The sequence below is a fragment of the Jaculus jaculus genome, chromosome 1 (assembly GCF_020740685.1).
Source record: "Jaculus jaculus isolate mJacJac1 chromosome 1, mJacJac1.mat.Y.cur, whole genome shotgun sequence".
Lineage (NCBI taxonomy): Eukaryota > Metazoa > Chordata > Mammalia > Rodentia > Dipodidae > Jaculus > Jaculus jaculus.
In genome coordinates, this window is record NC_059102.1 from 261,005,078 (window position 1) to 261,032,871 (window position 27,794).

The 27,794-nt window shown below is 44.7% G+C and overlaps 1 protein-coding gene and 1 non-coding gene across 9 annotated transcripts in view; both read right to left on the minus strand.

The window, feature by feature from the left end:
- Positions 1–27,794, minus strand: part of Nfasc (neurofascin) — a 200,245-nt gene that overhangs the window by 104,969 nt on the left and 67,482 nt on the right. For all 8 annotated transcript variants that reach the window (XM_004663557.3, XM_045150386.1, XM_045150394.1 and 5 more), the window contains exon 2: positions 1,003–1,111. The gene's annotated coding sequence lies outside the window, so the exon portion shown is untranslated. The remainder of the gene's footprint in view (positions 1–1,002; positions 1,112–27,794) is intronic.
- Positions 14,841–14,947, minus strand: LOC123458146. The gene has a single exon (XR_006635444.1). It is a non-coding gene; the product is annotated as a U6 spliceosomal RNA (small nuclear RNA).

The window sequence follows — 27,794 nt, forward strand, 5'->3', positions numbered from 1 at the left end:
CAGCAAGTGAGGCTCATCAAGTCTGCCCAGACCTTAAACCATGTCACTAACCAGCACATTCTACCTCTTCTTCTTCATCCCCCCTCTTTGCCTCCTCAGCTCTTTTTGTCTGGGAAGCCAGAGACTCCTGGAAACAAAGCTGGAGCAAGAAAAGCACACTGCAATGGGACAGACACAGCCAAACTCAAAAGAATAAGGGGCCTTTCTTCATACAGTCATCCGGGTTAAACTGCCCAACACCCAAACAGCCAGCTTGGGATCTACCACCAATTATGCTGATAAAAATGAAGTGGCACTTGTCTGTGAAGCCTAAGGACCTAGGTTCAATTCCCCAGGACCCACGTAAGCCAGATGAACAAAGTGGTGCATGCATTGGAGTTCGTTTGCAGTAGCCGGGGGCCCTGACATACCCGTTCTCTCCCTCCCCTCTCCCTGTCCTCTCTCAAATAAATAAATAAAAGTAAAATATTTTTTAAAAATGAAGCCCTCGCTTCTCACAGAGGAGAACAGCAGCTGCTAGCCCAGTGGAAATTCTAACTCCAAATGGCATGAAGCAAACCCTGGGCACGAGGTACGGTCTCAGTGCTGTGGGCCTTGCTGCTGCCTCTGCCCTGAACAGCCATCATCTGCCGGGCTCAGAGCCCCACCCAGAGGAGAGGCCCTCAGGCGGTACACCCACATGCTAGGGCTGTCACTCTGGAGGCTCCCAGGGTGTGCAGGCCCAGGCAAAGAGTACTTTCCAATTCTTTCGGTGGAGTGGACAGAGGGACAATGGCAACAACTAATGTCCACTGACTTCCCTTGTGAAGAGGAAAGAGCCAGCACTTGCCCAGCACAGCCTCCCTGGAGGGCAGGCCCTGGCCTGTGGCTTTGTGGCTGACTCCTGGCTTATCTGTTGGGGCAGAAGGAAGGCTCCTGGAGCCAGGCAGAGAACAGAGAGCCAGGACAACAATGCCCACCCCCAACCCCACACTGACTGATGCCCAGGTGTGCCCCACTCACCTTCTCTGCTTCATTCAGTCTGCTCTTCAAAACACCAGCAGAGGCTCCGTGCCAGTCTGAAGAGGGAAAGAAAAGTCCAGGCTCCCAAACAGGACATAAGTCAACCAACCTGTCTCAAAGTAAGCACAAAGAAGAGCCCCAGGGTTACTCTAGGGGAAGCACAGGCGTTGTGGTTTGGGGGTTGTTCATTCATTGGGATAGTTACGTCTCTGTCCATAGCCATTTGTAGTTTCTCGAAGCGTCATGGCACCTTTGCTTGGGCGGCAAGAAATGGCAGAGGATGCAAGGTGCTTAAACATGCTGGCCTTTGAGACAGCAACTGTCTTCCTCACCCGTAAAAGCCTCACTTAGTACGCTGACACCACAGTCAATCCCCATTCCCTGTTTCCCAGAAGGAATTGAATTCTATCTAGAAGAATCTCTCCTCACTCAGGGGAGAATTTACCCATAATTATAATTTCTTTCTTTCTTTTAATGTGAGAGAACAAGAGTGGGGAAGGGGAGAGAAAATTGGCATGCCAGGGCCTCCAGCCACTGTATTTGAACTTCAGATGCATGTGCCACCTAGTGCACACGTGCAACTTTGTGCACTTGTGTCACCTTGCATCTGGCTTACGTGGGACCTGAAGAGTTGAACAAGGGTCCTTAGGCTTCAGAGGCAGATGCCTTAGCCGCTAAGCAATCTCTCCAGCACCATAATGATAATTTCTTAATGTCCTTAGGAGAACTACTATGTTTGTATTCCCTATCTCCAGATAAGAAAACTGAATTTGCCATAAAGAAATCCATGACACATTGGAAGGAGGTCTAGCTTTACTGTCAAAAGATATGGATTTTAAATTCTAGTAGGTTATATCACGTGTGGGTCTCGTGTGCATCAGTTTCATTGTCTGTAAAATGGGGAGCAGGTATGATAGGGTGAACCAGTGAGGTCACTGGGCTAGTAGTTGGCATTTGGAGGGCTCAAATCTGGCTTGGCTGATCTTGGCTGTCACCTTGGGTGGAGAAGCACCGAGATTAGTGAAGCCTACTTCTGTGTGTCTGTGAGGAGGTCATAGAGGAGATCACGGGGCCTTCCTAATGAATGGATTAATCTGTTGACGGAGTCTACGTTGAACAGGCTCCTGGGAGGCGGTGGGGCTATGGAAAGCGAGACATGCGTGAAGGAGGTAGGTTGCTGGGGGCTCTCTCTTGCCCTGGCCGCTTCCCATCACTGCTCCACTCTACTTCCAGGCAGACTCGAACGGAACAACTCTGCTCTACCGCGCCCTCCTTGCCACCATTTTAACGCGAACTAAAATAAATCTTGCCTCCCTTAAGTTGTTTGTGCTGAGTATTTTGTCACAGTGATGAGAAAGTCTGCCAAAAAGTCCTGGCTATAATTCTTTTGAGCAATAATTTCAACTTTCTTAGCACAGATAATAAATTTCATTTAATATCTGCTTCACATCACAGTGAGTCTGCAGGAAATGATAACTTCCATCAGCATGAGGATAATTTAGTCATATCTATTCCAATTATGCATTTACTATTTTTTAAAAAATACATTTTTAAAATATTTATTTATTTGTTTATTTGCAAGGAGAAAGAGAGAGAGAATGGGCCTCCAGCCTCTGTAAAGAAATTCCAGGCGCATGCGCCACTTTGTACATCTGGCTTTAAGTAGGTCCTGGGGAGTTGAATGTGGTTCTTTGCAGGGAAGTGCCTTAACCTTCTAAGCCGTCTCTCCAGCCCCGTACATTTACTTTTATTAATCTCTCTCTCTCTCTCTCATCCACACACACACGATTATGCTTTTATATATGTTTACAGGACGATAAAGGAACAAAGCACACATTACACAGTGAAAGGTCTGTGGGAAGGAGATACAGTGAGAGGACAGGGATAGGAGCCAGACTCTGAATGCACTTGGCAATGTGGCTCGTGATATGTAAGAATTTGATAGAATTATAGAACATAAAATATTCAAAGTCCCTAATGACTGCTGGCTGATGAGCTGCACAGAGAGAAATTAAAACATGGTGATTTGACTCTATTTCATTAAGTAGATCCTCTTCAAGATGAAGAGGATAGTCCCATCTGCCCACCCTCACCCCAACAGGAAGTCCCAAAGTATTTCCAAACACTATTACTGGTAATACTACAGCATCACTATTACTGTTTTACTATTTCTATTTTTATTTATTTATTTGAGAGAGAGCAAGAGAGAATGGGTACATCAGAGCCTCCAGCCACTGCAAACAAACTCCAGACGCATACACCACTGTGGTGGTTTGATTCAGGTGTCCCCCATAAACATAGGTGTTCTGAATGCTAGGTTCCCAACTGATGGAGATTTGGGAATTAATGCCTCCTGGAGGGGTATATTGTTTGGGGTGGGCTTGTGGGTGTTATAGCCAGTTTCCCCTTGCCAATATTTGTCACACTCTCCTGTTGCTATTGTCCACCTTACGTTGGCCAGGGGTTGATGTCCACTCTCTGCTCATGCCATTGTCTTCCCTGCCATCATGAAGCTTCCCCTCGAGCCTATAAGCCAAAATAAGCCCATTTTTCCCCCACAAGCTGCTCTTGGTCAGGTGATTTCTACCAGCAATGCAAGCTTGACTGTAGTAGTAAAGTGGTACTGAGGAGTGGGATTGCTGCTACACACCTGACTGTGTGGCTTTGGCCTTTTGGAACTGATTTTCAAGAAGAATGTGGAAGGATTTGAAACCTTGGCCTAAGCGATGCCTGGCAGTGCTGTAAGTACAGCCTGATGGACTATTCTGGTCAGAGTTGAAAGACCTGAATGCATTAAGAACTATGGACTATGAGGTTTGGCTTATGAAGGTGAAAAAGAGCTTTACTTGGACTGGGCTAGCAGTGAGAAGATTGCTATTATGCCTGTGTCCTGAGAAGTTGTGCAGGGTTGCTTTGCATAGAAATGAACTGGTGTGAGCAGAGGGATATGGCACAGAAAAAAATATCTTTGGGTGAACTGCTGCCCATTCAGCTGCAACTGAGAGATTACAACCTTTGATATTAGGCCAGCTGACTGCACTGGTGCAACAGGAAGAATGTAGACTCTTTTGAAGGGGCCTGAGTGCTCAAGGAGTGTCCTGTTCTTCAAAGTCTGCTTTATTCTCCCCTGGATTAACAAATTGGCACCCTACCTGGTATTGTGGAATATAAGAAATGCAGGAAAGAGAGGGTCATTGAATTTGCAACACAGCCTTATGTTTTGGAAATGGCCATGGGCAGTGTGAAGCAGGTTTGCTGTATGCCTGCATGGAGACCCCATGGGGCCATGAGGATGAACCGTGAATTGCAGTAGAGACCCAGTGGAGATGCCAGGACTATGAGATGGTTGCTAAGGAAAGCTGCCAGCCCTGGATGAAGTTTTCCAGGACTGTGAGTAGTCTAGCTGTAGGGATGGAATTGGAACTCCAGAGACTTGTTGCTGGTTAGGATTATTGGATTTGGAGATTTGTCATTGACTAAAATTGTTGGACTTGAAGCTACAGAGTCTGATGTTTGCCCTGATTGTTTTAAATCTTGTATTGGCTAAATGTTTTCTTGCTATGCCCAATGCCATCTTTTGCAGTGTGAATGTTTATTCTGTGCCATTATGGGTTTGAGGGGGGATTTTTTTTGTATTATGGCTCAGTCAAAAGATCTTGACTATGGGGATGTTTGAACATCAGTGGGATTGATAAAAACTATGGGGACTTTGAAAGTTGGATGAATGCATTGTATTTCACATCATGTATGGATATCCATTTATGGGGTCAGGGGCAGAATGTGGTGCTTTGATTCAGGTGTCCTCCATAAACTTAGGTGTCCTAAATGCTAGGTTCCAGCTGATGGAGATTTGGGAATTAATTATTCCTGGAGGCAGTGTATTGTTGGAGGCAGGCTTATGGGTGTTATAGCCAGCTTCCCCTTGCCAGTGTTTGGCACACTCCCCTTTTGCTATTGTCCACCTTATGTTGGCCAGGGGGTGATGTCCACTCTCTGTTCATGCTATTGTTTTCCCTGCCATCATGAAGCTTCCCCCTTGAGCCTTTAAGCCAAAATAAGACTATTTTTTTCCCACAAGCTGCTCTTGGTCAGGTGGTTTCTACCAGCAATGCAAACCTGACTGCAACAACCACCTTGTGTAGCTGGCTTACATGGGTCTTGGGGAATTGAACCTGGGTCCTTGGGCTTTGCAGGTAAGCACCTTAACCTCTGAGCCATCCCTTCAGCCTGAGCAACACTATCATTATTTCAAGTTGTTCCTTGTTGGATACAACAAATGAGTCAATACTGATATTGAAGGAAAATAAGAATTCTGGTTGGAAATTCAGAAGTCTTTGGTAAGAACTGGGAGCATCTGTGTGAAATCCACATATTTTAGCTTACTTACACATGTGGCATGCTCTCACACTCATTTTCTAACTGTCCCCCATAAAGCTCAGAAACAATGGCCATCACAGTATGGGTGAGATCTCTTCACAACCAGACTGTAAACTAAGTCAGGCTTCCTTGGAGAAATAACTGATTCCCAATGTGGTAGCACAAAAGCACAAGGCAAGCCCAGCACATTTCATTTCACCAAAGAGCAATGAAGTGAAAAGACTGCTAGAATTACAGGCAGATGGTCAAGTGGAACAGCAGTGAGATCCACAAGTGTGACAGACAAAAGTAAGACAAATGGGTCTGTTGTGGCTCGAGCGTCAAATGTCTCCAATCATCTCATACATTTGAGTACTTGGTCACCAAATGGAAATGCTGTTTTGGGAGGTTGTAGAACCATTTGGTCATGGGCCTAGCTGGCAGACAAGGCGCACTGAAGGCTGGAATGTTAAAGCCTACCTTGGTTCTAGCCCAAGTCTCTGCTTCCTGATCCCTGAAACAGGCCATGCCTCAAGCTTCCACCACCAGAGATGGAGCCCTGGCCGCCAGGCCTCATTCACCATGAAACTGGGCAAAGTAAATCCCTCATCCCCTAAGTTGCTTCCATCAGATATTTTTGGTCCTAGCAGTGAGAACAGTAACTAATACAGTGTGGAATCTGTAAATTCCTGATAATATTTTAAAAATAATTCAAAATAACCATTAGTCACTTCTAGAAGCTGAAGGAAGGTAGCTCTCTAGTCTGAACACTAGTCCAGAAAGAGAAAGAAAAGGGGTAGGGGATGTAGAGCAGAGGATGATGGTGACACTGGCTTCATTCCATTACTCCTTTCTCTTTTGTGAGGCATTCCTAAAATCAAAGCAAAATTAAGTAACAGAATAGCTGGACAATAAATCATTTGACCATTAATTCTTAACTTTATTCTGAATGAGTCATTTAATCCTAACAATAATTCAGTATGACAGATAATATGATACCCTTGTTAAATCTCAGGAAATATCTGTAAAAGAATCCATCAAAAGCTGGCCATGGTGGTGCATGCCTGTAATCTCAGCATTCAGGAGGTCAAGATAAGAGGGTAGAGAATTCCAGACAAACCTAGGCTACACAGTGAAACCTTCTCTCAAAAAAAAATCAACTAACCAACCAACCACCAAACTAAAGGATCCATTTCCAGGATTCAAATACACATGTTTGTATACCAAAGGCCCACTGTTCTATGGCTACCTCTTCAGGGAGGATCACTTACACAGCAGTTTGAACATTTCCTTACCTATCGGAGGGCATCTGGGGCTGCAACGAGGTAATGCATAGGAAAGAGATTGGAAAACTAATCTTCCTACAAATATTTTACTGCAGCTTGAGACTGGAGACCCATGCTTCCTTATGGAAGTGGTGTGAGGATCAAATGAGAGCTGAGATTTGTAGGCAGACAGACGACAGAGAATCCTTAGAGATGAGTGAGATGACTCTCACCACTAATGCTTTCATCATCATTCACAGGACCCCAGGGTGAAGCAAGAAGTGAGACAGTATCCAGGGAGCAGACATGCCATCTGACCCAAGGACAGGAAGCTTCCAGGAAGGACATCTGACACCCAGGGAGGAAGAGGGATCAAGAAGATACCCGATAGCCTGTCGGTGGGCAGAAAAGGGTCCGGGCAGGATGGAGAAAATGCCTCAGGCACTGTCCTGGATTCCAGCAGGTAGTGGGGGCATCCAGACAGCAGCCTATCAGCCTCCTCTGGATGAGGTCTGGGATGGAGGAGACACAGTAGGTGCAGAAGATGCTCTCAGCATTGGGAAGAGGACCAGGCATGTCGGATGATGGAAGGTGAGTCTGCAGTGACTAGCCAGCTCCGAAACATGGTCTCCATGATCCTAACAATCACTGTCCCACTGAGCTATATCTCCAGCTCAGTCTCTGTGTTCCTAGTTGAATGTCTGTGGGGTTCTTCATCTCTCCCCAGCAAATGCTAATTATTCTCTGATTGCCTATCCCTCTGCCACAGAAGAACCACTAGTATAGAGGAATCCCTAGTTTCTCACCTGGGGATCCCCATGATTCTACAAGGGCACACTTCTCAAGTACAAAGTCAAACTTCTCTGGACTCCTGGCTCTGGCACTTTCTCTCCCTGGGTACTTAAGTCTGTGTTCAAGGAACAAATGTTACTCTATCTCTGTCTCTCTGCCTGCAGGATTCATAAGCGTTTTAAAATTTCACTTTACTTATTATTTGACTAGCTAATCCTTTCATGTGATTTGAAATGCAGACACAAAAAATATACAGTAAAAATATGCGGCAAATATCCCTCCTAATCCCCGGAACCTAAGGGATTCCTACGTCTTACCCAGCCACTATCTCTGGCCAACCACTGTTACCAGCTTTTGCGCATCCTTCCACAGATCATCTATGAATATGTAGACTTAAAAGAAAACAAGATCGCCGGGCAGAGCCGTGCACGCCTATAATCCCAACACTTAGAAGGGAGAAGAGGGAGGATTATGATTTCAAGGCCAGCCTGAGCTACATATTGAGTCTAAAGCCAGCCTTGGCCACGTAGTGATACCCTTCTTCAAAACATAAATGCTGTGTATGATTTCCCTTCCTTTTTTTCAGTCAACAAATATCCTAAATATCTTTCTATAAATGTTCATGTAAAACTGCTACACCAACAGGGGCACAGTATCATGAGACATGAACATGTCAGCATTTGCTTACTCAGTCATCCCTTGAGGGACATTTAGGTAGCTTATAATCATTTGACATGGAAAGTGGCTTTGACACACATCCTTGGGTCAATGTGAATTCTTACATTTGCCAAGACTATTTTTAGGATCAATTCTTGAACACAGGCTTTTTGCATAGAAGAGAGTTTGACCATATTACTCTCCATGGATGGTATGACACTTCATGCTCCCACAGCAACGGACACAAGGAGTTCCCGTTTCTCTTTTGCCAACACTCTGCGTTGCTGGCAGTAGTTAATTCTTGACATTCTCATCCACAGACATCATTATCTCTTTCGTCATTCTCTTATGACTAAGAGGGATAGTGTACATCTTCATTTTCTTTGAATTATTGCTATTTGCCCATTTTTCTGCTGAGTGGTTGGTTTATTCTTTATTCTACCAGTTTCAAAGAATTCATCTTACATTGAAAGTTGTCTCTTTGTATAATGAGACGCAAGTCACATGTACCATTGCCATCCTATCATGGTGGCTTGAATGTAAGGCATCCCACATAGCTCCATGTGTTTGTGATTAAGCCTCATACTTGATGCCCAGCTGGTGGAGCCTTTGGGAGGTGCAGCCTTGCTGAGGAGGTGTGTCATGGGGGCAGGCTTGGGGGTTTTATAGTCAAGCCCCCCTTGCCAAGTGCTAGCAAGCTCATTCTTGCTACTTCCTTCCTGCTGTTGATATGAAGATGTGAGCCAGCTGTCTGTTCTGCTATGCTCCTCCCAACGATGAACACCTGCCCCCAACCTTGGAACTGTAACCTCAAATAAACCCTTTCCTTCCAGAAGTTGCTTCTGGTAGTGTGTTTTGTCTCAGGAATGAGAAAGTAACTGATACACCTACTTTATGGTATTTTGCACTGTGAAATGTTTTCCCTAGTTTTAGAAATCTTTTATTTCCATCTTGTGTCCTACTTAGACCTTCTTTTTTAAAAGTTACTTTTATTTTTAATTTTATTTATTTATTTGTAAGCAGAGAGGGATAGAGAGAAGAGAGACAGACAAACAGAATGGGCACACCAGGGCTTCCAGCCATTGCAAATGAACTCCAGATGCACAAGCCCCTTGTACATCTGGTTTACATGGCTCCTGGGGAATTGAACCTGGGTCCTTTGGCTTCGTAGGCAAATGCCTTAACCACTAAGCCATCTCGCCAGCCCTAAAAGTTACTTTCAATGTTTTCTTTAGCATTTTTATGATTTAATTTTCTACAATCCAATCTTTTATCTACCTGGAACTTCCTTTGAACTCACAAGAGGGAGGAATCTAACGTTAAGATTGTTTTCCCAACATTATTTATTGAAAAACTCACTTTTTACTTTCTGATTTTAAGTATCAGTCTCTTTATCATATACTAACTTCCTTGTGTGTTTGGTTGGGTCTATTTCTAAATACTTTCTCTCACTCATCTGTTTATTTCTTCTTGTTGGTACTTCCATGCTTTATATTTGGTTTTATCTTAAGAATTTCCTATTTCCTTTTTCTTTTTTGTTTGTTTTGTTTTATTTTTTTGAGTCAGGGTTTTGCCCTAGCCCAGGCTGACCTGGAATTCACTATTCTCAGGGTGGTCTTGAACTCACAGTGATTCTTCTACCTCTGCCTCCTAAGTGCTGGAATTAAAGGCGTGCTCCACCATACCTAGCTGAATTTCCCTATTTCTTGCTTTTAATTTTTTTCTACATGAACTCAACAACCAAATTCCACAATTCTTTTAAAAATATTTATTTATTTATTTACTTGCAAGCAGAAAGAGAGAGAGAGAGAGAGAGGGAGCAAGCCAATGGGTGCACCAGGTCTTCTAGCCACTGCAAACTCCAGATGCATGTGACACTTTGTGCGTCTGGCTTTATGTAGGTACTAGGGAATCAAACCTGGGTTATTGGGCTTTGTAGGCAAGCACCTTAACCACTGAGCAATCTCTCCAGGCCTCATTCCTTAATTCTTAAAAAAAAATTCTCTCTCTGTCTCTCTCTTAACTAAATAAATTAATCAATTAATAAAATATTTTAAAAAGAAAATTAGATATTTCACTGGAGTCGTGTAAAGATTATAAATTGCCTTAGAATTAAGATATTAATGACTTTGAAAGTGACATGCAAATGAGGAGATGTAGGACACAAAGTAGCGGCTCTGCAGAGTGACCAGACATGGAAACCGCACAGCAGGAGGCTCTCAGTTAATAATATTGAATTGCATTTAAGGTTTTGGGGGAATGAGATTCAGCTATTCTTCACAAACACATAAAGAAATTACATAAGATGTGACTATGCTAACCAGGCTCTTCTAAAAACTGTTTATTTATTTATTTATTTATTTGAGAGAGAGAAAGAAGGAGAGAGGTGGGGGGGGGGCGGGGGAAAGAAGGGGTGTGCAGGGCCTCCAGCCACTGCAAACGAACTCCAGATGCATGCACCCCTTGTGCATCTGGCTTATGTGGGCTCTGGAGAGTTGAACTGGGATCCTTTGGCTTTGCAGGCAAACGCCTTAACTGCTAAGCAATCTCTCCAGCCCTAATTTGCCAATTTTAAGAACCAGCTTACTATCTATCTGTACCTTATAAACCACATTACATATTTTAAATATATATAACAAAACACATGGATAAAAGAATATAGCACGTACTTATAACATGCCCATCAGGGCTCAGGGAGCAGTGCAGGAGGGGGCGAAAAGATTCCAAAAGCCACAGAGTGGGAAGAAGTACCCTGAGACATTGTCCCCCACACAGAGACTAATGCATTCACAACCCCACAGGGAATACCAATAACCCCACTGAGCAGGGCCCACAGTGGGATGGGGCCAGGGGAAAGGATGTAAGAGGACAACCTGAGGGGAATATGACCAACATGTGCTTTGTTCATACAATAAAGTTCATAATTAATAAGTAAAAATTATATAAAACAAAATGTAGCACGTGGTTTCAATTTGCTCAAATTTTCTTTAGAATCTTTTCAACTGCTTTTTAAAACAGTTTTTTCATATACATTATGCATATTTCATCATGTTTATTACCATGCATTTAATCTTTCATTTATTTATATATTTATTTATTTATTTGAGAGAGAGGAAAAAAGGGTGCACCAGGGTTTCTAGCTGCAAAGGAACTCCAGGCACATGCACCACCTTGTACATCTGACTTATGTGGGTTCTGAGGAACTGAACTTGGGTTCTTAGGCTTTCCAGGCAACTGCTTTAACTGCCAAGCCATCTCTCTAGCCCCTCACTAAATTGTTTTAAATGATGGTTTCATGTTAATTTTGAGCCCTAGTATAGTGAATGTTATTGTTCTAAATAATCCACAGTTCAAAGAGAAAGTTTCAAGTGGGGAAAAAAAAAATCCTTTGACCTGAATAAAAATGAAAATACACTGTGCTAAAATCCATGGGAACACAGCTAAAGCATTGCTCAGAGAAACAGCACTAAATCCATACATGTGGGAATGAAAAAACATCCCAAATCAGCAACATAAGGCTCCACCTCAAGAAATAAGGAGCAGAGGAGCTGGTTAGATCCTAAGCGAGCAGAAGCAAGGAAGCAATAAAGAGTAGAAAGCAGCGGACATGGAAAACCCTCAGAAACAATAGGGACATCAGTGGTGCAAGGACCTGATTCTTTGAAAGAACCAGTACAACTGACAAAATTCTAACTACCCTGAAAAGAAAAATGGCGCAATTGCCGACATCAGGTATGAGAAAGTGATGTCATTACACAAGCTGGCAACCCCAAGAGGATAATGAAGAAACACATACACAAACTTAAAAACGTGGATAAAATGGACCAAGCCCTCAAAAAACAAACTACCACAACTCTCATGGGTAATTCAAAAATTAAACAGCTTTATAATTAGCAAGAAAATTGAATTTATAATTTTATAACTCACAAAAAAGTAGATCTCCAGGCCCAGTTTCACTAAAGAATTCTAGCAAATTTGTCTGGATAAATGTATATACTATGCTTATCAAACTGCCCTAGTAAGCACTTCTCTTAATGTTCATACCCTTACATTAATGCTACTCTAACTTTGGGTAGAGAATCTTCTCTTTTCAGATGGCAGTGACCTTGGGATGACTCAGAAGGTATCACAGTGCTGGAAAGAAGTGACTGGAGTACTGAGTAACATCTCGATCACACCTTCCAAGGCTCGGGGTCTAATGCGGAAGAGATGGCAGAAAAAATGTCAGAGCCAAAGGAAGGGTAGGACTCCTTACAATGTGCTCCCTCCAGACATAAAATGGCCTGGATATCTATGACCTCACAGTGCCTGACACTACCTACACAAGACCATCATAGGAGGAGGAAAAGACCATGACATCAAAATAAAAGAGAGACTGATTGAGATGGGGAGGGGATATGATGGAGAATGGAATTTCAAAAGGGAAAGTGAGGGGAGGGAGGGTATTACCATGGGATATTTTTTATGATCATGGAAGATGTTAATAAAAATTGAGGAAAAAAAGAATTGTAGCAAATTTATAAAGAACTAACACCAGTTCTATGCAATTTTCTCCACAATGTAGGAGAGGTGGGACCTTCTCAATTCATTTTACAAAACGAGTGTTATCCTAATGCCAAAACCAGACAAAAATCAAAGTAAAAGAGGAAAAAAAAAACAAAACCAAGAACCAAAGTCCCAAGAAAAAGAAGCAAAAAACATAAACAAACAAAAAAATAGATTGCTCAGCAGTTAAGGCACTTGCCTACAAAGCCTAGTAACCTGGGTTCAATTCCTTAGTACCCACATAAAACCAGATGCACAAACTGGCACATGTATCTGGAGTTTGTTTGTAGTGGCTAGAGGCCCTGGTGGTTGCTCACTCACTCTTTCTCTCTCTCTCCTTGCAAACAAATAAATAGGTACTTAAAAAATATAGACCACATAGTATCTCATGAATATAGACTCAAAAATCTACAATAAAATATCAAATAGGGACTGGAGAGATGGCTTACCAGTGAAGGCACTTACTTGCCTGCAAAGCCTAATAACCCATTCAATTCCACAGTACCTACATAAAGCCAGATGCAAATTAATAAATTAATAAAAATATAAAAATACTATCAAATAAAATTCAGCAATATATAAAAAAATTACCATGACTCATTCACAGAATACAAAGCTGGCTCAATATTTCTAGATCAACCAGTGTAATCTACCACATTAACAAGCTCAGGAAGACATCATGTAGCCACACCAATAAATACAGGAATAACATTTGACAAAATCCAACAGTATTCATAGCTTAAAATATTAACAGAAAAATAGAAATTGAGAGAAACTTCCTCAACTTAACTGCTTTAAAAAAAATCTACAACAACTCACAGCTAGTATTATAGTTAGCAGTGAAAAACCCCAGTACTGGAGACAAGGCATGCCTGCTCTCATCAGCATTACTCACCATAGTGCTGCATGTTCCAGCCAATAAGTCAAGGGAAGAAAATACAAGTCAGAAAGGAAGAAGAAAACTATTTCTAATTTCATATGATGGTCTGCATAGAAAATCCCAAAGTATCTATTAAATTCCTAGCACTAAGTGATCTAAGACTGTACCATATAAAATAAATATACAAAATCAATTTTATTTCTGTATGCAAGCCATTATCATATGGAAATAAAAATTGAACATACAATACCACTTCTAACCCCTCAAAAAAAAATCCTGAATAGCTAAAAGAATTTAGAAAAAGAAGAAAAGTAGGGAGGAGGAATAGTGAACCCAATTTAAAGACATTATATAGCTACAGTAGTCAAAACTATGTGTTAGTTAGGGATGGCTCAGGGGATAAAGCACTTGCTGTGCAAGCCCAAGTACCCGAGTTCGAGTCCCAGAACCCACCTAAACCTGGATACCGTGGTGGGTGTCTGTGATCCTAGCCATGCCCATGGGTGAGATGGGAGGTGGAGACAGGACTCTGCCAAGTTCACAGGCCAGCTAGTTGGAGTCTGACAACGAGAGACGCTGCCTCAAATGAGGCGGAAGGTGAGAACGAACACCTGGATATTGTCCTCTGTCTCCACACAAGCACTGCGGCATGTGCGCACCTACACTCACACACGTAACCACGCACACATCACACATCCACACACGCCAAACAAAACACAACAAAACTCTGCGTTACAGGCAAGGGAACAGCCACAGAGATCAATGCAACATAGCAGAGAACCCTGGGATAGGCCCACACAAACATGCTCCACGGATCTGCAACACAAAGCAATCCAATTGAGAAAACGCAGCCTGATAGTGATACAAACACAAGGGTGCTGCAGCAAGCAGACGTTCACAGGCAAGAAGAAAGGAGAGAAGTAGGTCGTTAACCGAAGTCCTAACAAAGACTAACTCGAAATGGAAGGCACGCTTGAGCGTAAAATGTAACAGTGTGAAACTTGTCAAATGAAGGCAGAAGAAAAATGTCAGGATCTTGGGCAAATCTAGTTACTCCAGGAGAGTCACACCCCTACACACACCCTCTCCACATCTACCAGTGGAATGTTGGGGAGCAAATCTTTCTCACTGTTTAATTTCATCTACAGATTTAGCCACTATGTCTAAAAACAATGACCCCCAATTTCAATAGCATTGATCTTTAACATTAATCACTTTTATTTGCTTTTAAAAATATTTTATTTATTCATTTGCATATGTGTGTGTGCACACGCATGTGCATGCACACGCCAGGGCCTTTTGCTACTGCAAAAGAACTCCAGACGTATGCATTACTTTTAAAAAAAAATATGGATCGCTTCACAAATTTGCATGTCATTCTTGTGCAAGGGCCATGCTAATCTTCTCTGTATCATTCCAATTTTAGTATATGTGCTGCCAAAGCGAGCACTGCACTACTTTTTTTGTGTGTTGGCTTTACATGGGTACTTGGGCATCAAGCCCATGCTGGCAGGCTTTGCAAGCAAGTGTCTTTAACTACCAAACAATCTCCCCAGCTCATTAATCACTTTTAATATTATCCAAAGTCCCTTCCATGCTAGACATCCTGTTGCCTCATAAATTTCACTATTTACATCAGAATTTAGATAAAAATTAAATAAATTAAATGCTAAATAAATAAATCAAATATCATTTGATCGGTGATTATATCTCTTTTATTTCATAAGTTCTCTCTCTCTCTCTCCCTTCTTTATTTTATACTAGATAGGTGCAGGTAGGAGGGTCTTGAGTTCCAGCCCAGCCTGAGCTATGCAGTAAGATACTGCTTCAAACAAAACAAAAGAAACAGAAAAAAAAAATTTCAACTTTTGGAGAAGGGCTTCAGTTTTTCTTTGCGAAAATAGAAACAGTCAAAGCAGGACTTGTGCCCCCCTCACCCATCCCCCCAGCCCGTGCGTGTGCCATGCCCCACTTTCTCTCTGTGGCTGGGGTGGGGGTCTATGTTGCTGGCCCCTCTTGCCCACTCAGGGGCAGTGCTCCAGATAGCCCACCACCACCACCATTCTTCATCATATTTTTCTCTTCAAACACAAAGCGAACATTTTTGGCTAATATTAACTGCCTATTTTGATAAATATTTTATTTTCACAGCTGATCCTTTTTTAAATATTATCATCACCACACTATGTGAGGACAGGGATGGGTATCTGCTTCCTCTTCAAAAGATAACACTGCTATTCAGTGATTCAGACTTGCCAAAGCATTTCGATATATTCGTGATCATTACCATCGAAATCTTTCAGTGGAGTAGATATCATTCCCATTTCATAGATAAGAAAGTTGCAGCTTGGGCTGGGGAGGTGGCTCAGTGGTTTAGAGCACAAGGTAAGATGGATCAGCCCCACGTGACCTTGCCAAAATGAGCAGGTTCTAATGTGGCACCGTGGGGTGAGGCCCTATCCTGAGTACGTGATGCTGTCCCAGTCCGTTACTGAGACCACCTGAGTTCAACTCCCCAGCATCCACCCAGGCAGCCAGGAGTAGCCAGGCATGCCCCAGGCCTATGTGGGGGGGGGGGGGGGCAGAGACTGAAGACTCGCTGGGCTTGCAGAAACGGCAGCTCCAGGTTCAGTGTCAGATCCCGTCTAAAGGAAATACGGGGATGAGCCATAGAGGAGAGCACCCCGCGGGCTCAACTCCACATACAGGTTGTGTGCCTGTGCACACACATATGCATACAACACACACGCACGCACGCACACACACACTTGAAGCTCAAATTAATTTTAAAAGTCCTTTCTCTGAAGAAAATTAGTCACTTCATCCAAGGTCACAGAACTCAGAGTAGAGCTAGGAGCTGAATCTGGGGCTCACGGTTTCAGATCACGTGGCCTTTCTTCTTTGTGCTCCCTCTCACTTTAATACTGACTGGAAAATGGAGGACTTGCGCAAGGTGACATGTGATTCACTTGTGGGACAAAAGCAAAGTTCTGCTTAGTCCAACATCCCTTCTAGTAGACTCAAAGGTCTCTTTCTTTCTGTGGGGAGGTGTTGAGGAGGCAGGTGGGGAGACGGGGAAGAGGCCATTTTTGCCAAGGCCACAGCATGTGCCACAATGCTAGACGGTGCTCCAGACGCAGCTGTTCTCCAGAGCCGGCAAGCGACAGGTGTGTCCTATGCTGGCACCACCAGCCTGGACTGTGAGCGAAGCAGAGGTTTGGGTGAGAGAGAGAGATGGCCAAGTGTTGCTAGCTCCACCTGAGCCTCGGGAGCGTCTCCTTGGCTCTGACAGGGCTCTGAGCAGCCACCTAAATCTACATCTGGCATTCACTTCGTTCCCCCTTCCACCTTACAGCCCTCAGTGAACCTGGAGCCCCCCACTTTTCAGTTAGGCTGGCTGACCACTGAGCCTCGGCAATACTGCCGTCTCTGACCCCTCAGCACTGGGGTCGTGGGCGTGCTGGCCATGTCCGGCATTCTTACAAACCAAACTTGGTCTTTACCAGTTCCTACTTGAGGTTAGGAATATGAAAGTTACCAGATTCGTGTGTGTGTGTGTTTGTGTGGTGTGTGTGTGTGGCTGGGGATTGAACCCAGGGGACTTGTGTATGCTAAGCAAACACTACCACTGAGCCACATTCCCAGCCCAGAAGCACAAAGGTTAAATACAATCACAGGCGCCAGAGTTTTTGAGCATTCCTCAGAGCAAACAAACAAGTGACTGCCCAGGAAGGAGGGTTATTGTTTTAAAAATATATTTCCTTGGTCCTCAAAGAACTAGAACAAAGCAGGATTGTACTGGCTGCCTCCCCTGCAAGAATTCATTCTAGACCCGTCTAAATGCCAGTTCAGATGCCGCTCAGAACGCCATCACCAAACCCCACGAGCCACAGCAGCGGGTGGGGCTGCAGTGTGCGTCCCCCCCTCCCCCCGAACTCTACAGCAGTCTCAGGCAACGAAGCTTAGCTCTCTGCGTTCAGACTTTTGGTCGCCCCAGCACTTTCCCTCTTCCAGACTGTTCTCATGATGTCTTTCTAGGTGGGAGAATGGGTGAGCTGTGCTCAGAGCAAAAGCCTCTGAACCAAATATTCTCCAGGAAACCAATAGATTGGGATAGCTACAGAACATGGATCCCACCTGCAAAACCCAGTCCCTCCATTCTCAACCTCCAATAGATGAGGGAGGAAGAAGTCTGGAGAAGGCAAGGGAGACTGCGGGTGCTGCCTCTCCAGCTTGGAGAGCAGATCTCCCAGGCCATCTTCATAAGCTGATATCCTGACTGCCCACTGTCTTGGTCACTACAGCCATACTGAGTGTCATCAGCAGAAGCCAGGATGAATGAACGAAGGCAAGAATGAATGCATGGCCTTTCCTAGCCAGCTCCCAACGAGCAGAGGTGAATGACACAAAGGGGCAGGCAGAGCCGGATCCCTGATGACCCGCAACAAAGCGACAGGTTTATTTCCATTCAGAGGAGGCGAGAATGGGGGAGGTTCCTGGGAAGGTGGGACTGTTGAGTTTAGATCCTAAAAGCTTGGGGAAGGGGCAGGCAGTAGGTTGGGAGGGAGAGGTGCAGGCCATGTGACCCTAGGTTGTGGTGTGAGCAACAGCTCAATGCTGGACGTAGGGCAGCAAGGACACTAGTTTAAATAGAGAAGAGAGTTCAAATGGAACAGTAGTAGGAGAGCTGGAAAGAAGGGGGGAAGCTTTGAATGCCAGTCTCTATAGGATCTTGCTTTAGCCTAGGTTTACCTAGAATTCATTATGTAGTCTCAGGCTGGTCTCAAACTCACAGTGAGCCTCCTACCTCTGCCCCCCGAGTGCTGGGATCAAAGGCGTGCGCCACCACGCCTGGCGAGTTTTCTCTTTTTTTTAACTATGCAAATAACATGTGGCACATTCTTGCAGTAAAAGGTCTGAGAAAACTAGATGAAACTAACTCACCCCTCAACACTCTCTTCTCTCATCCAAGTCCCCTTTCTAGGTGATAGGGTTATTAGTCCAGTAGGTACCCCTCTGGCCGGCTGAAAAACTCGTGCAACAGGCCATGGGAGCCACTGGACCTTTCTGAAACAGGATTGTGCTCAATGGGAAAGGGTCAGCAGAGGTGAGCAGATGACTATTGGGAACAGAGGGAACAAGGCACTAGGTGGAGAAGAGTGAATCGGGCAGGAAGAAAGTGAGCAACAAAGCTTGGCAATGACACTAAGACTAACCATTGGCTGATAAGCGATAGAAGGATAGAAGGTAACATAATTCAAAGACAAGAGCTGAGGGTGACTCTGAAAGTACAGAGGCAAAGAGCATTAGCTTGGTGGTACAGCACTTGTCTGACCTTAAGCCCCTCTCCCCATGTTTATAAACTGGTTGTTATAGGGGTCATTCATTTACTCAGGAAAAAAAAATAGTCACATGCCCAGAGCATATAAGATGTATCCGTAATGTCTACTAAGCACAAAGGAGCTTACGTAAGGCCCTGGAGTCCATTTCTAGAACCCACAGAATAGACATAATACCAGTTTAGAGTTGAGCAGACCCTAGAGAGTTGGTTCAGAAGCCTAAGTAGCAAAGAACTTAGGAAGAATAAAAGCCAAGGAGAGTTGGTAGGGAACAGGTCTACTTACAAAACCCAGAGCATAGTAGCACGTGCCCATATTCTCACTTGTTAAAGAGGTTAAAGGCCAACACAAGACAGCTTGAGCCCAGGAATGCCAGTCTGGGCAGTATAGTGAGAAAATGTCTCAAAAACACTCTGAGCTATTATCTTCCTTTGTGATAAAATAATTTTAACTAGTCTCTTTTTTGCAGTCTTTTTAATTTTATTTTTACTTTTTTATTTTAGAGAGTGAGAGAGAAAACTGGCATGTCAGGGCCTTAGCCACTGTAATCAAACTCCAGACACTTGTGCTACCTAGTGGGCAGGTGCAACCTTGTGCTTGCTTCACCTTTATGCATCTGGCTAACATGGGATCTGGAGAGGCAAGTGCCTTAACCACTAAGCCATCTCTCCAGCACTCTTTTCTGTTTGTTTGTTTGTTTGTTTTTTGAGGTAGGGTCTTGTTCTAGCCAAGGCTAACCTGGAACTCACTATGTAGTCTTAGGGTGGCTTTGAACTCACAGTGAGCCTTCTTCCTTTGCCTCCTGAGTGCTAGAATTAAAGGCATGCACCACCATACCTGGATTTATTACTATTCTTTTTTTTGGGGGGGGGAGTTCAAGGTAGGGTCTCACTTTAGCCCAGGCTGACCTTGAATTCACTATGTAGTCTCAGGGTAGCCTTGAACTCACGGCAATCCTCCTACCTCTGCTTACCAAGTGCTGGGATTAAAGGTGTGTGCCATCATGCCCAGCTTATAACTATTCTTGCTACCAAACAAACAAACAAACAAACAAAAAGCTAAGGAAGACTCAACTGATTCCTGACTTAACAGATATTCTCTTCCTATTCTCCCAGATGTAAGAAATGAGTCAAAATATGGCCAAGCCCAGTATGGTAATACCATTTTCCCTCTTTGTTGTTGATTTAAGGATACGCATATGTCTAAGGTGGCCAGTGAGTCATGAAGTCAGCTGGGGAAACCTCTGACAAATATTTTATCCCTGTAAAAGACACAGCAGAGGCCTGACATTTTATTTTCTTCAGCAACAACTATTTTAGGAATGTGGCAGCCATCTTGTAAGCATGAGGTGATAATTCTGGAGACTAGGAGTTGTCAAGCTAAAATTACGAAAGGAAAGGCAGAAAGAGGCTTGTTCCTGTATAATTTAAGTCATGCTCCAAGCCTGAAACCATCTACCTTCAGTCTGACTGTTACCAGAGGTAATTAGTGTCCTTTCGCTAAAGCCCATGTTATTTGCACATTCTGTTAGTCATCTGAAGGTAGGAAGAGATCAACTGGTGAGCTGACTTGTACCAGCTTTTGCTATGACCCCAAAATGTTTCACTGAGCAATGAAGTGCCTGCTGTAGCCCGGACTTGGTGAACAAGAGGGAAAGGCAGAGGAAAGTACTGGACAGGGTCAGAAAAAGCCTAAAATGACAAAGAAGCTGCCAAGCTGACTCAGAATGATACAGTTCAATGTAGTTTAATCTAATTGGATGAGCATGAATTGCATGTCTTCTTGGGGACTAAAATGGTGGTGAACACATGGTCCACTATGGTGCCTCTCCCTGCCTTTTAGCAACTGCAGACCAAGTGCTGGGCCCTGTTGCTAGATCACCTCTGTCTTCTTCAAGGGTTCTGTTTCATGCAACTCAACATGGCTATTTTCAGGGCCTCTCAGAGATGTTCTGTCTCCACAGCTCCCTGGAGAGTGCTGCCTCCACCAATGGTTTCAACCACCTCCCACTCAGACTGATTCCTCTTGCACTTCCTCTTCTCCCACAATTGGATCCATATTTTCAGGCCTTTACTCACCATCTCCACTTGGATCTCCTATTAGGGATCTTAAGACAACATACTGCAAACCAGCATCATGACATTTTCTACCAAACCTGCTCTTCCTACTTGTATGGCCAGTGGGTCCCCTCTCCCATCTAGTAGTCCCGCAGCTAGTCCTGAGGAACGGACTCTGCTCTCCGAGCCAGCCATAGCAATTCCTATCTACCTTGGCTCCTAAGTCTCAGTTTGCTCTGAACCCCCCCCCACCCCCCCGCCAATGTTCAAGTCTCACTGCATCACTACAGAACCAGATCATGATTTTCCAAACTCCTAACAACATTTATCCTTTTCTTGAGCTTCTGTAAGACGAGTAGTATAGTTTTCCTTTGCTGAAACTACAGACTGCAGACATGAACGTGGAACATCTGGGTCAAAGCCTAGGTGGGTGTACTGTGACGCAGCCCAGTGACTCTCCACCCGAGATATGATGATGTATGCCAAAATGTAATTTCATATTTTTTTCTAATGATCATTCTAAAGAAATAAAACAGACACAGGTGAAATTATTTTGTCCTGCTCAATCCATTCTTTTCCCCACGTAACCAATATAGAAACATGACAGAGGTAATTTACTCTACACATAGTAAGTCTTCTACAGCACTTGGCTCCTAACTTGGGGCCAGCCACAATCCAAGCGTGCCAATGGCTGCCACACTGGGCATCACAGCCTAGACCAACCAAACGATAACAGGGTACGTCAGATGTGACCTAAGACCTGTACCTGGGCCATGAGCTGACCATGGCTACATGAGGGACATCTGGCACCACCATCAGAAGACTCTCCCAGCTTAGATTGTTGTGTGGAGCAACTAGGTCTGAGGGTAGTCTGTTGCACAAGAGATTATGGATTCAGCAGTAAGCAGGTCCTCTCATCTTCTTCCTCCTTCTTCCAATCCTTTAAACTGATTTTTAAAAGATAATTTAAATTGATTCTTAAAAATATTTTTATTTTATTCTATGTATATGTATGACAACTTCATACGTGTATATCATGTATGTTAATATTTACCCCCATCACCTTCTTTTATCCCCCACCACTCCCATGAACCCTAGTAAACAGTGTTTCTATTGGTTAAACTGGAAGTAGTAAGAGTTCAAGACAGGAAGGAGTGGGCTGGAGAAATGACTCAGTGGTCAAATTGCTTGCCTGCAAAACCTAATGACCTGAGTTGGATTCCCCAGTACCCACTTAAAGCCCTGTGAACAAGGTGGCTCGTGCATGTGGAGTTCATTTGCAGTGGCTAGAGGCCCTGGTGCGCACATTCTCTCTGTGTGTCTGTCTCTCTCTGCTTGCAAATAAATAAAAAGTATTAAAAAAAAAACAGAATGAGTTTACTATGCAAGGTGAATAGAGAAGGGTGATGCTAACCTAATGTTCAAATGTGCAGTTAGCATTAGATCATTCACTCTTACACACATATTTCTGCTTAACCACCCTTGAGCCCCACTCCCAATGCTTATAAATTGTTTGCTATAGGGCTCATTCATTTACTCAGGAGAAAAATAATGACATGCCTAGAGTACACAGGCCTATCCCTAATGTCCAGTAGAAATAAAAGGTGCCTACAGACTTTTTTCTCTGGGCCAGGCTAGATGCAGGGTGTGTTATTCAGCCTTTACTTGCTGTCACAAAATACCTAACATAAGCAACATAAAAGGAAGAAAGATTTACTTGGGCTTATTGCTTCCAAGATTTCAGCCCACGGTCAGCTGGCTCCATGGCTAAGGGCCAGTGGTGAGGTTAAACACCATGATAGGAGCATATAACAGAGTCTTCTTACCTTGTGACAGCCAGAAAGCAAAATGAGATAGAGAGGAAGGGTCTTGGCACAAGACAAACCCTTCAAAGGCATGTCCCCAGTGACCTACTTCCTCCAAGCAGGCTTTCCTCCTTACAGCTATGAACTCATCAGTGGATTAACCTATTGACGAGATTGGTACCCTCAAGGTCCAGCCACCTCTAATAGAGCCACCAGCTAGGTATCAATTCTTCAACACGTGAGCCTCATTGCAGGACACTACATATCCAAGTTAACACAGGGCTCCACAGTAGCCAGGGTGGAGATAATGCACACACCGGGTTTCCTTGCAGCCTGGCTTAGTCTGGCCAACAAACTAGAGGTTTGGTCACAGTCAGATGAAAGAGTCCATTCTGATTCCTGCCCATTGTGGTGTGTAGAGCTGTGGTCAAGAGCCACTTATGCTCCTCCCAGCCTTATATGGCTCCAGGACCTTGGGCCATTTCTCCCATTCCCAGATACTGCTGAAGTGACCAGCACTTGTGGGAGCCTCTCACTTTCATATGTCTGTCCCAACACTGCATACACTTATGTCTATGTCTTTCCTGTGCCTCTTGCTCCCAGCCCCAGGGCTTTGTCCTGACAATGGGTGTGAGGCAAAACAGGGCTAGAAGAGCTTAGGCTTACACAGCCCACATCAAGGAGCTGATGCCCAGTGGGATGAGTCTGACCAACAGAAACAGTACTGAAATGCATAGTCACTGGCTGGACTTGGTACCCAAAGGACCTGGGTCCACAATGCATCTTTGTATTGGCTCGCCCTCACTGCCTGCCTCTCTTGCTTCTCTCTCACCCTGGCCTTTCAGGCTGTACTTCCTAAGAAAAGAGCTTGTGCCTTAGGTTCTGATTTCTATTGACTCCTGATAAGATGCCAAGTGACTTAGGACCAAGAAGTTATCTTCACATTATACCCTCAACTAAGACTTCAGACGCCTGACTTCTAGTTGCTTCGATGGAGACCTGAATTCCTGATTCATCAGCGAAGTAATGTCTTCTCTGTCTGTCCTCCTATTCTTGCCCCCAGAGGCCTGGCCCATCCCCAGGGGATCAGGCTGGGCATCGAGGAATGCATGACACCTGTCACTTCTTCTATGATCCTGTGTGTTCACAGTCTAGTGTCCTCGGTGATGTGGGAGCTCTGGGAGCCACATACTCCTGGCTGCTCCCAGGACCTGTGATATACCAGTTTAGCAACCCTTCCTGAATGAATGGATGAAGGGTAACCTCCATCTCAGGGATCAATCTCCTCCTGCAGGTCTAACAGACGAGTCAGGCAGTTTGCCTGTTCTCTGCCTCTTAACCCAAGTTGGAAGGGCGGCCCCGGGAGATGGGGAGCCCAACACACTCTTTGTGGTCTCGATCGAGGACTCTGCTGCATCAGCATCCTCCCTTTCACACACAGCAGCAGCAGGAAAGGGTAGGCAGCTGCCAGGCGTCAGCGAATTACCCTTTCCAGCAGTGGCATGGTGCTGAGATAAGGTGGGGTCTGGTTACAATTAGCAGCACACATTGATGTTAATGGATTCTACAAATTTGTACTCTGAAGACCTGATGACAGCTCCCAGCCGCCAGATAAATATCACCAATTATCCTGGGTACATTTGCCTTCCCTGATTATTACCGAGATTTGGGAACTGCTGAGAGCCTTCAGTCTAACCTGAGGAAAGGAGACAGGCTGATATATGCTATGGACATGTCTGGGCTGCCGCCTTCAGAGGAGGATGGCCTGGGGGAAGAGAAACACTGGCCCGGATCAGAGATGACACTGGCCCACACGGGAGACAAGGTGGGCAAAGACAACTGTAACCCCCAAAACTCTCTTCGGAAGACAGTGTCATCCACTGGCATAAAACAAAAAGGCAGGACATGACCCCGAGCCCACAGACATTCTGTGACTTGACCACTTCGGTTTCCCTTGCCTGTTGGTTGGGATAAAGAGACACTTGCACCAGACAGGTATGGAGTGCTGTCCTCCAAACACTGACAGCCATTGCTAGCAGCAGCAGCTGTGACAGTCAGCAAGAGACCCTCAAGAATGGGCCTGATTGACATTCCCTCTTAGAAAGAGGAAGCAGGGTCATTGGAACCTCGCCTGAGATCTCAGACACTCCCTCCTGAGCACCCTAACCTGTTCTGTAATCCTGTCCGCTACACATGATTTCATGGTCTCCCAACATGGCTGTTCCTTCCCCGTATGGTGTGTGAGTTTTCTTACATGTGGTGGTGGTGGTGACTACATGGGTTTTGTCATGTAAGACATGAGCCAGCTGAAGGTGGAGTGCCCATAGGGTGGCCTCAGGGTGGTGGTCTTCTATGTGGTATGGAGTGGCACGCCTGCTTGATGAGTGGGGTCTACTTCACAAGTATGGGGATGCCTTGAAAACGGTTCAAAGAGCAGAGTGCAATTCCTGAGTGGCACAAAAGGACAAGGCTGTGTGGCTGCTGGTATGCAGAGTAACATGTGCCTCCGAGGCCCAGGTGGCTGCCCAAGAGGAACTTGCTCATGTCAAGGAGGAGCTACAATGAGAAAAGGACATGTGGCTATCATACTCCATGTGGCCTCTGATTTGTTTGGTTGAAGACAGGAGGAGAGATAGGTGCTGGCTCGCTGCTTCTGATAGTTGGGGTGGGGCTGCAAAAGAAAGAGTACATTAGATTGGTGCTAAATAGTCCCTCTTGGGGATCCAAAACCTTGGAGCATATGGGAAGAATGTAACAATAAGGAGGAAAAAAAAAATGAGGTAGGAATGAGTAACAGGAAGGAGCTAAACATGAGGTGGTCTGCGCTGCCCAGTTCACTGTATCCACCGGGGAGTTAAGAAGGAATTCAATTCAGTGAGGACCTCAGGACTGCTGTAGAACTTGGTGGTTTTGCTGAGCCTTGGGGTAGAACATGATCTTTGTGAGGTAGGAGACGCTAGTGACCATTTGAGCTGAGTGACTTGGACCAGCATGTAAATTGGGTTTGTAAAGTGCTAAAGCAGTCAAGAGGGGATAAGGAAAAGGGAAAGCAAGAAAAGGGAACTGTCTGGATCACTCAGAAGCAAATGTGGCAATATCTGTGTGACTATTCCCCAGGGCTCCTAGGGGGAACAGGACAGAAAGCCAAATGCTGAGTTTATCCACCTTCTGAAGGTATTAAAGCCTGAATGGCAACTTAACATTGGGGTGGATCCTGGGGGATGTCAGTGAACCCTCTACATCAGTTGCTCTGGAGGAAGGAGCTTCCGTGGGGAAGGAACCACAGCAGACACTTCCCTAATGGGGTGGCCCAGGTTGTCTCCAGGTGAGAACCATGCAGGGTGACTGGAAGCCCCACAATAAATGGCAGATTTCTTTGTCCCCAATGAATGTGCAGAATATTTGGGCTTTGGTGGACACTGAGAAAAGGTGCACCTTAGTTCCAGGTGGCCCTTCAGGAGCAATGAACATCAACTGATGGATATGGAAGTAGAATGTTGCAGATGAAAAGTATTACTCAACCTGGGGAGATGGATCAGCGGTTAAGATGCAGGCCTGCAAAACTTAAGGACCTGAGTTTGATTCCCCAGTACCCACGTAAAGCCAGATGCACAAAGTGGCATATTGCATCTAACTTCATTTCAGTGGCTAGAGGCCCTGGTGCACCCCCCTCTCCTGCTTTCTGTCTTACTCTGTCTCAAATGAATCAGTACACAAAATATTTTTAAAAAAGAAAAGAATTACTCTTGACCTAGTGGATGGGCAATTTTGTTCCTTAAGTACTTCTCCCTGGGAGCAGGGGGTTAGAAACTGTTTGCCTAGCCAGGGGCCCTTTCAGGTGTGGCCAACGAAGAAGCAATAGCCCCCTGCAACACCGGCCTGGAGACTGTCAATCCTGGGGACCCTGTGTGGGCACAGCAGGTGAGTATGGCCCTGCTCCTGCTTTGCCCAGGGCATAGCACAGCAGCATCAGCTAGTCCTACCTAGCCCAAGGTGGCGACAGGGGTGGGGGAGAAAGGGGAAGGATGCTCAGGAGCCTGTGATAGCACTCCAGGAAAAGAAGTGGGATGGTCCATGAAAAATAATTATGGATTATAGAGAGCTAAACAAAGTGATGCCTCCCACCCTCACTATCCCCATCATTGGTCTTTTGAGCAAACAACTGACACAAGTGATGAAACCTTTTCATGTTGTGCTGGGCCTTGCTGAAGTTGTTCTTCATATCCCCTCAGCTGCTGACTCCTGAGACCAACTGGCACCTAATTAGAAGGGATGGAAGTGGGCCTTCGGAAATTCTGCTCGCTCTATAAGAAAAAGCTTCATCATATACATGATATGGGTCTAACCTCTGTGTATTACAGATGTGCAAACACAGCCAGAGGATCAGGACGGGATCAAGGACAGGTTCAAGGGCCAGACACAGCTGCGAAAAGCATGGGAGTTTTATGATTGGGTAAGCCAGAGAGGTGATGCCCAACACAGTGAAAATCCTACCCACAGCCTGTGCTCACAGACATTATGACAATGGCTGAAGAGTTACCTAGGATTCCTGCATGGATGAGAAAAGGCACACTCAAGAGCTATAAAGTTGTTAAATGAAAACCTTAGTGTTAAGAATGGGTCATCTTTTGTGAATTGTTGGCCAGTCTCTTGAAACTACAAAAATGATAAAGTCTGCTGTTATTTCTGTCAGTAGCATGTCAGACTTAGTGGGGTGGCAGTTTGCACGTGAATGTATGTCCCCTCCCCCCCCCCCCCCGCCAGATTCAGGTATTTCATTACGTTTTTAACTTGGGTCTCCAGCTGCCTGGCTGGTGGAGCTGTCACTGGGGGGTAGATCCTAGAATCGAGCCCAAAGGTGTGTTTGCTGGTTAGTGGTGGTTTTCTCTCTCTGCTTGGATTTATGAATGGAAGCCAGCTTCTTCTGTCATTGATAGAACTACCTCCGGATCTGTAAGCTTGAAATAAATCCCTTCCTTCCATAAAACTCTCTTTGGTTAGATGCTCACCCCAGCATTGTGAAACTGTCTACTACAGAAGGCAAGAGCCTATTGCTGAGGAGAATGAACACTGGTTGTAGGATATGGAGAAACTGG